The sequence below is a fragment of the Neophocaena asiaeorientalis genome, unplaced genomic scaffold (genome assembly GCF_003031525.2).
Source record: "Neophocaena asiaeorientalis asiaeorientalis breed wild unplaced genomic scaffold, Neophocaena_asiaeorientalis_V1.1 scaffold78, whole genome shotgun sequence".
In the NCBI taxonomy this organism is placed as follows: Eukaryota; Metazoa; Chordata; class Mammalia; order Artiodactyla; family Phocoenidae; genus Neophocaena; species Neophocaena asiaeorientalis.
In genome coordinates, this window is record NW_020175018.1 from 9,594,569 (window position 1) to 9,604,155 (window position 9,587).

Genomic DNA, 9,587 nt, shown 5'->3' on the forward strand with positions numbered 1-9,587 from the left:
AAAGGAGAGAGCTCTGGACAGAAGAGGAAAGCGGAGACTGTGCTTTCCCCACCCACAGAGCATGAAGGTCAAACTAGATTAGTTAAGGCAAGGAGGCGTGCTGATCATATCTGGGGAATTTGTAGATTACCAAGACTGGCAGGGAAGGAAACAAGGGACTTTCTCTGGAGGAACAGGGATATTTCAGACTCCAATTCAATCCCCATTTGTAGAGGGAACTTCAGCCCCACACTAGGCGCTTGGTACGTATTATTCCATTTAATTTTTCCAACAATCCCTTTATTTACAAAGCCAGCAAGGATCAAAAAGGTCAAGTGGCTTGCCAAGGTCACAGGGCAAGTTCAGCCCTGAGGCCAAGATTTGAACCCAGATCTCATGACTCCAGGCTTGGGGCTGGTTCCACCAAGCCACCTTCAAGTCCCCTTGAGAGTTACAAAGAGTGGGACATGTGGCTGATATCTGGGACAGAGAGGACCTAAGCGGTCAGGGCTAATGTGACCCTGTGGGAGGGTCATTCGTGTCTTCTCTTTTCGGTTTGTCCTGGAAAGTCCCACATCTTTTGCAGAACTGCTTCCTAGTATCCTTATCTGGAATGGCTGCCAAGGGCAGCCAAAGACCAGGCTTGCCCTTGGAGGCCTGAGAAGGGAGGCTGAGGGCAAAGGTTCAGTCCATCTCATGTGGCCCTCCCGGCCAGGGGCCCCGCAGGTGGGTGGAGTAAGCCTGCGTTTGTCAGCACCCTCCTCGCTCTCCCGAGCAGGGGTCTGGTAGGCGGGGGCGGAGTCCCCCAAGCTGAGACTGCCCTTCCCCAAACAGGGCTGCCTGGGATTCAGAGACTGCATGGAGAGAGCAGAGACTGTAGATTGAAACCTGGGTTCAAATTCCAGTCCCCAACTTACCTGGCAGGAAAGATACCATGGTCACGAAGGTGGCTTTCCCAGGGTGAGGCTCATCCATTGCGCTCCAGATGTGCTGAACCCTGTGACTTCCCCTGACCCTCCCCCAAAAGTCCCAGTCCCATCACTTACTTGGCTAAGTTTCTTCATCTCACTGTGCTTTGGTTTCTCCATCTGGGACCAATACTCATCAGATGGAAGGGGTGAGCCCATAGGAAGCGCTTCGCATCAAGGAATGAGAGCTGTTTAAGGTTTCCTGGTGCCCCTCCAGCTCCAAGGAGCAGAACCTGTGTCCAAACAGTTAGCACACCTGCCTGGGTACTGGTGTAGCCCTGGGGAGATACCGTGATGGACCAGTCATGGCTCCTGCTTGGCAGAACCAAGCCAGCCAGTGGGACAAGGGCTGCAGCAGAGGGATGCAAAGGGATGCACAATACAGCCAGGAGGTGGAAAGGAGAGACTTCACAGGGGAGAGTCTAAATATTTAACAACCTGCTTGCCATGGTCACTGGCCAATCAGAAAGGACACTGGCTGTAAACAATCCATAGACCCATCAGTGTGATTTTGATGCCCTGGGAAGGGACATTTGATTTGTGTCCTGATGGATAAGAATTCTTCAGACATGTGGGAAAAAAGGGCACTCCCAGCAGTGGGAACAGCATGTGCTAAGGCCTGAGGACCAGAAAAAGCAGGGTATGCCTAGAACCATATGGTTGGAGCGTAAGATGCACATGGCGGGTGGGGAGAAGAGAAGGTCTTGAATACCAAACTAAGTTTGGGTGGCACAGTTAGGATACTTCTTTCTTTTTCTTCTTTTCATTTAGGATACTTCTGCGGTGGCATTCCATGCCTGTGACCCTGACGAACGGGCACAGGGTTTCCAGGGTCTGTACACTCCTCCCATCCCAGGCCCATGACATCTACTTGGGGCAGTGGCGTTGCTTGGGGTCTGGCTCCATTCTCCTGGGAGAGGGTCCAACAAGCGTGGGCTAGGAGGAGAGGCTCAGTCAAGGGCCCCAGAGTGTCACTGAGGCCCCCTGTCTGCTCAGGAAAATCTCAGGGATGCTTTGGGAATAAAGGACCTGGTTCTAGCACAAGCTCTGCTGCTTATGTACTGTGTGATCTTGAGTAAGGCACAAACCCTCTCTGGGCCTCAGGGTCTCCATAGCCAGCATGAGGAAGCCTGTTGATTTCTCCCTCGGAAATGAAAAGAGTGCCAAGCTGATCCTCTCCGACCAGCCACGCTACCTGACCTTGTGGGAAACGTGAGGGATTTGAACTCGGGCAGAGCCAAGTTTGAGTCTCAATTTTGGGATGTCCTGGATCTTTGACTTTGAGCAAGTGTTAAGTTCCGGGCCTTCATTTCCTCATCTCTAGAACGTGGACTTGATTGGCGAGGTCGATATGGTGTAGAATAAACGAGAACACTTCGGGTAAGAGTTTCGCTCCCTCCCTCGCCTTCTATGGGTGTCCTTTGCTCAGCGGCAGGGCCTTTGCTGAAGCTGGAGGTCAGTGGGGCGTGGGGAGGAAGGCCGTACCCTTTACTGCTCTGCCAGGACACTTTCGGGCACGGAAGAGGGCACTATTAGTAATAAACAGCCACGAGCCTGGTGTGTCCTACGGAAACTGGAATCTATGACCCTGGAGATGAGAGGAGAGGCAGAAATGGAGAATGAGCTACAGAGGGGAGGGGAGGCGGGAGCAGGCACCGTGAGAAGAGGGCGTGAGGTCTCACGCTGGCTTTAGGACGTTCTCCCGCAGGACGTGCTTATTAGAACCCTTGCCAGTGTTCCAGAAGAGCTTCAGTAAAGAGCTGCTCCTCTTGCAGCGGTTTGGGAATTGGATTTGAGTTGGATGGTTTTTTTTTTAATCTCATGCATTTGCTTTGCTGGTTGGTTGCTTCGTTTTCCTTTTGGCTGTGACTCCCTGCTAAGCCTGCTCTCGGGCTGGGGGCAGGAAGGCCCAGTTACAGCTGGGCTCTGCAGGTAAAGAGCTTTACGATGCTCAGAAAACAATCATTGCTCAGAGAATATCCTTCCCCTTCCATCATCCTCAGCAACAGCGCCCTTGCACCGGGACCCTGTCCACGGTCATCGCAACCCCCCAGACTCACCAGTGCCTTCATACTCTGCAAGTAGTCTGGGCCCTCTAGACTCCCCACCCCTCCCCATGCAAGAATCCTGAGCTCCTCTGAGAGCCTGCTGTACTGCTGTCCTTTCCGCTTCCTCTCTCTTCCTCTCTGGTGGGGGCTGGGATGCAGCTGGCGGGGCTGGGGGCGGGCTCTCCCCCAGACTGCTTCTCTCACAGCCCCCTCAGCGCGGCACACCCGGGTCTGCATTCCTCCATCCTTAATGCCTCCTCTGGGAACATAGGCTTTCAGAAATCTGAGAAGACCAACCAGCCGGTGCAGGCCAGAAGGTGGGAGGTGGGGCTTGGCTTCTGCCTTCGCTGGAAAGAGAAACCTCGGGCTTTCCCATCCCCTTTCAGCTGCTCTGGGCTTCCAGGCCAGGGAGAAAAGAGGGTTGGCTTTTGCTCAATCCACTTGGGGAGATGAGGGCCAGCAAAGGAAAGAAGTTGTGATGGTTTGTAAAGGTAGAGGGACGTTGCCACATCTACCTGGTGCAGAAGTTTGCACATCGGGGACCCTTCATTGCCCCTTAGGCTTCCAGAACAACAGGAAGATCCTACTTGCAGGACCAATCAGAGAGGTGAAGCTAGTAGCCCACGGTCACACAGCCAGGAAGTGGAGGTGCTAGAGTTCAAATCCAAGCTGGTTCTGCAGCACCACACCACCTCCAAGTACATGTGTCCCAGGCACAGTTGGAAATATGCCCTTCCTGCACACCTCTCCCCTGTTAACAAGCAAAACCCTTCCCTTTAGGGATTTGTTCTTTCCATTGATGTAAGCCCTCACCCTCACCCCGCTCTGCTCTTGGAATCTTAAAATGATGACTCATTTAGTCCAGAAAGGATGGTTAGAAATTGATTTGTCCAACTCCTTCTTACAGATGGGGAAACTGAAGCCCAGAAAGGGCCAGGGCTTGCCCACGTCAGACCCGGAGCTCCCAAGACGCAGCCCACTTAGGTGGAGTCTTGTCAGGCAGACTGACTCTGCCATTTACTGTTTTTCTTCTTTTTTAACATTTTTTATTGGAGTATAGTTGCTTTACAATGTTGTGTTAGTTCCTACTGTACAGCAAAGTGAATCAGCTATACATACACATATATCCCCCTTTTTTTGGATTTCCTTCCCATTTAGGTCACCACAGAGCATTGAGTAGAGTTCCCTGTGCTCTACAGAAGGTTCTCATCTATTTTATACATAGTATCAATAGTGTATACATGTCAATCTGCCATTTACTTTCTGCATGACCGTGGCCAGCAGGTGTTACCTTTGTGAGCCTCAGTTTTCTCACCTATTAAATGGGGATCACTGAAGGGTTGTAGAGATTAAAGAAAGTTCTAGGTTTGGATGCAGTGCCATAGCTCCTGGCACACGGTAGGTACTCAGTACAGTCTGGCTGCCTTCCTTCTTTCCTAGCAAAGGAAAATGGAACCTTAAAGCACTGAGACTAGGGCCACCCCTTTACAGGGCCTAAGGGGAGGATAATAGGACCCAGTGACGTATGAGAGCTGGTTTGCACTGGCTGGTGAGAGCTAACTGTTGAATAAGAGCAGATTGTTAAATATTTGGGAATTCCAGAGCAGTTGTTGATAGGTTTAAATCGGCTGTGCTGGGAGTACTTTACACCATGGAAATTGGCAAACACTACTAAGGGATTTTTTTTTTTTTTTCTAGTAAAGGCATATAGTATGGGATTTGCTGGAAGTAGGAAGTGACTCATGGTATCATTATGCTTATTTTACAGATGAGACCCTGGAGCTAGCTGTGCCAGTGAAATGTATCTGCATATCACATAAATTACAGCTTCACTATTTCCCCACTGTGTGAGCTTGGGCGAGCCATTTGACCTCTCTGAGCCTGTTTTGTCAGGCAGAGAAACTGAGGCAAACGCCCAGCTGGCTGGGTGGTGCAAAGGGAGGTCACCCTGGCACCCATCTCACTGGCTTGTTGGGATGATTTTAAAAAATGACAATTGTAAAATGTAAAGCGCTAGTTTCTGAGCCTGACAAACAGTTGATACTGATACGCTTTTCAGCCAGGAGCTGGCCTGGTATCTTCATCTCATCCTAACCTGGTGAGAAGGTTTCCCAGTGAGGACTCTGAGGCTCTGGTCGGTGAGGTAGCTTCATCCAGGGCTGTGCTGCCAATAGGTGGCAAAGCAGACTTTGAAGCCTGGTCTGATTGGCTCCAGGGCTGAGCTTCTGCCGAGGGCCTTGGCCCCAGCCCAGCTCTGGGGGGCTGATTGCAGAGCTTGGGTTGTGGTATTTGGCAACTGGCTTCAGGCAGAACGCGTGGGGTCAAAGTGGCTGCCTTGCCCAGGTCGGCCTGAGCAACTCGGCTCAGAACCCAAAGCCTGCAGCTCTGAGCTGAGCAGTGCCCAAACACAGCTCCTTATTCAGGGGCTCTGGAGCCCCCAGAACCCACTGCCTCTCCTCCGATGCACCTCTCTACCCATACACCCTGCCTCAGGGGAATCACCCCGAAACAGCAATGGCCACCCTGGACCAAATCCCTCAGACTATCACTGAATGAGGGGAAATGCATTTTCTTTCCCAACAATGGGTTAGACCTTCTCTGCTCCCACTTCTGGCACAGGGGGCTGCTTTGGGGCTGGGGGGAGGGAGTGGCAGCACAAGCCCCTCCTCAGGGAAACCTAATGAAGCCTCTTCTGATTCCCGCCACAGCCATCTTCCTCCTTTTGCTCCCGTGCCCGTTTTGCCAGCCTCCAGCCTCCATCTGGTCCCTCCACCCCGTTGCCCCCAGCACAATCCTGGCATGTCTTGATGCCTGGAAAAATTACACCCATTCCCAGAAAGCCAGGGGCAGGGCTGGGAAACCTAGCAACCAAAGGCCCATCTCCTCCTTCAGAGCGCTTCCCTCATTTGGGGTATCTGGGGTCGATGATGGATGGATGGTGTCATCAGCCCCAAATCCAGAGGTCTCCCAGCCTCCATCTGCTCTGAGAGCATCCAGCCCCGTGGTGGGCACAGGGGAGGCCTCAGGCCCAGAGGAGACTCACTTTAGCCCCATGTCCCAGGAATTTCAGGAAGGGCAGTTGGACCCCTCACTTGGCCCCCAAAGCCAGGTAGACACCTGGATGCCTGGGAGAGAAATATGGCCAGCATGGGACCCTGCTAACTCAGCTCAAAGCAGAATTCTGGACTCATCAGATGCCCCCTTAAATTGTGTTTTAGACAGACTGGTTAACCACGTTAATTTTCTCATCTGTAAACTTTCTCATCCGAACGTTGACACCCATGTCACACACAGAGCCAATGAGTGGACCACACAAGGGCATGTCTCAGTGCCCGACTGAGATGATCAGTTATTTATTCACCTGGCAAGTTATTGTTTTATTTGACATGAATAACAGGGTGGCCATATAACTTATTGTCCAATCCAGGACACTTTTGAGAGTGAAAGGGATGCTGAGACAGTAGGCATAGCCCAGAACTGTCCTGGGCACGCACAAGAACTTCCAGTCACACCACGAATCTCATGTCTCCCCTGTGTCAGGCTCCGGGCAGCTGCATGAGGCCAGGCGAATCCATCACCAACCCTCCCCCAGGGAGGAGAGAAAAGAAGCCACAGCCAGACAGTCTCACTCAGCTCAATATCAGGAGAGAACAGGCATCCAGAAAGCAAAGCAGGGCCAAAGTTCCAGTGTTTTGTGAGCTTATGAAAATCCTTCGGAGGCCAAAATAACATTTCCACAGTCCCCCATCTCCACATCTGATGCCTCTCGGCAGCCACAAATGCCAACCCTTTTACATAGGGGCGCAGTGGTTTTGAGTGTTCCTAGCAGGGACTGACAGAGCACCCACTCCTTTGTTAATTTAGTATCAACAGTCTCTGAGTCTCAGTTTGCTCATCTACAAAACGGGCAAATGGGCATCACTACCTCAAACTGTAGTTGAGGAGGTCAGTTAAGAGAACATTCATGAAAGGCACAGTTCTTGGTGCTCATTACGAGTCAGGGTTTGAATCTGTTTGTTGAAACACCAAGTATTGGAGGTTTGGTGGCAGGACCTGCAGGGATGTAGCAACATCACTGGGTGCATCTCTGCCTCTTCCTGTCTGCATGCCCTTGAGCCAGTCCCACCTGGAATGATAATCCCCAAAGTCCCCCTCCACCACCACCTTAACTGTAGACAGTTAACTTGTGTTGTTCCCACATCCCGGGGCCTCCTGGGTGGGTGGGGGGGTGGTCTACCAGGTCAAGCCTCTAACAAACTCAAAGTTGGCGACTAAGGCTGCCAAAGCCTGGAGGAGATAACAGTTTAGCAGTTATCACAGGATCAGCAAAGCGTGAAAAGCTTACAAGATGATTCCCTCTGGGCAGAAGAGCGCTGACACCTTGCACTTAATGTACCATTTCTTAGGGCATCGTCTTAGCCTCCCCAGATCTTCCAGCCTAGGAGCACAGCACTTAACTCTTCACCAAGCATTTTCAGGAATACAATTTCATGTGACCACTGTCGTCCTGTGATAGAGGCTGACTGTCCCCATTTTACAGATGAGCAAACTGAGGCCCAGAATGAAGAAGTGGATTGCCTGAACGCACACAGCTGAGTTTTCAAGTTTCAAAAGAACCCATGTCTGGGCTCGTTCATCCACCCAACGCATCTCTGGAGCTGAGAATAATAAAAAAGAAAAATTAGCCCCAAAGCCAAACCTCACAATGAACATGGGGGCCATTGGAGAAACTGCTCTTCTATGCCCCTCCAATGTTTTCTGTTTTTCTTGTTCCCCAAACATACCATAAGTCCCTGAGGGCAGGGACCATGGCTGAAACTTCTGTCATATCCCACAGTGCTTAGAACAGTATACAGAGAAGGTGCTTGCTAAATGTGGATTAAATGCAAATATTTTGAAATACTACACAGTCATAGAAAAGGAAATAGTTCTTTTTTTTTTTTTTTGCGGTATGCGGGCCTCTCACTGTTGTGGCCTCTCCCGCCGCAGAGCACAGGCTCCGGACGCGCAGGCTCAGCGGCCATGGCTCACAGGCCCCGCCGCTCCGCGGCATGTGGGATCTTTCCTGACCAGGACACGAACCTGTGTCCCCTGTATCGGCAGGCGGACCCTCAACCACTGCACCACCAGGGAAGCCCAAGGAAATAGTTCTTTATGGAGTGAGAGGAAGTAGTCTCCAAGAAGTGAAGGAAACACAAGTTGTATAGCATTGTAGATCAGATGTTATCATTTGCATGGAAAAGAAGAGAAGAAAAAATACACACACGTGTGTATACACACACACACAAAACACTGTCTGGGAACAGAGTGTGTTTGGCAACACTCGCTCCCTCCAGGGAAAGGAAGGAGGTAGCTGGGGATTGGGGTGGAAAGGAAATTTTCACCATTTTTTTCCTGCACCTTTGAACTTTGAACTGTGGGCAACTGTGGGCATTTATTTATTCAAAAAAATAAATCTTTAAAAAATTAAACTAGCTAAAAATAAGATTTGCTATTTTAAAAAGTCAGCCATATGATGGCATGGAGGGCAGTGATTCTTTCTGCATTCCCAGCCCTTACCAAAATGTTCAATTGGTTTTCCAGCTTGCACTGAGCAATGGGAAATCCTAAAAGGTCAAGGTCGCATTTTGCCAGTCAAGAAACTGACCCAGGGTCACACAGGGAGCGAAGGGCAGAGCTGGGGTGGAAGGGAGCCCTGACTCCAGTCCTGACTCCCTTCCCAGCCGGCTGGGTTTGCTGCTCCTGAAAATCCCCATAAACTCTTGTGAAAGTTCTTGGTCAGATACACAGACAGACATCAAGAGGTGGAGAGGAGCCCAGCAGACAAGAGGCCTCTATTTCATAAAGTAAAATCTGAATTAAATTAAATTAAACTTTAATTAAATTAAAGTTTATCAAATAAACCAAGACACTTTTGAAGTGAAAAGGAGTGCTATTAATAATCACACTCAGATGATAAGAACAAACAAGAGTTCCTGGAAAACCCAGACCATCCCCCCAAAATGCCCACCATCGGGAAGCTGGCAAGAGGACATTTGAGACAAAGGGGCTTCAAAGAACATGGTGTGATCCTAGCACTTTATGGCTTCCTCTCCCCCCACTACCACTCCCCCAAAATACTGACAACAACATAAGCTTTTGGTAAACCCAGGTCCAAACCAGCTTCCTTCTCTGAGCCTCAGCTTCTTTATCTGTAAAACAGAAATCCTGACCCCCACCTCGAGGGATGCTGGGAAAATGCAGAGCCCGGCATGGAGAAGGTGTCCAGCAAGAGTAGTTTCTCTTCCCCTAATGCAGAGAGATAATGAAACGACACAGGCTTAATCCTGAAACCCTTGGGGGTGAACAGAGAGCCTTTCTCCTAGACAAGATTCACAGATGCCGTGGGAGGGAGTGTCAGGCACTGTGTGTGGGGAGATGTTGACTCTAATTCTGGGAGTCGTTTTGCAAAGCACCTCTTAACAGTGACTCATTTGGGGACTCACAGAAAAATGCTTTGCGTTAAAAACAAAAGTTGAGTGGGGCTCAGGTTGCATTGTACCATTTCTCTCTACCTACCCCTGCCATGGCCAGGGTAGTGAGGGTAGTGCAG

At 50.4% G+C, this 9,587-nt stretch overlaps 1 non-coding gene across 1 annotated transcript; it reads left to right on the forward strand.

Moving 5' to 3' along the window:
* The first annotated feature begins 888 nt into the window (after window positions 1-888).
* Window positions 889-1,044, forward strand: LOC112411568 (U1 spliceosomal RNA). Its single transcript, XR_003005651.1, has one exon. It is a non-coding gene; the product is annotated as a U1 spliceosomal RNA (small nuclear RNA).
* The last annotated feature ends 8,543 nt before the right edge of the window (window positions 1,045-9,587 follow it).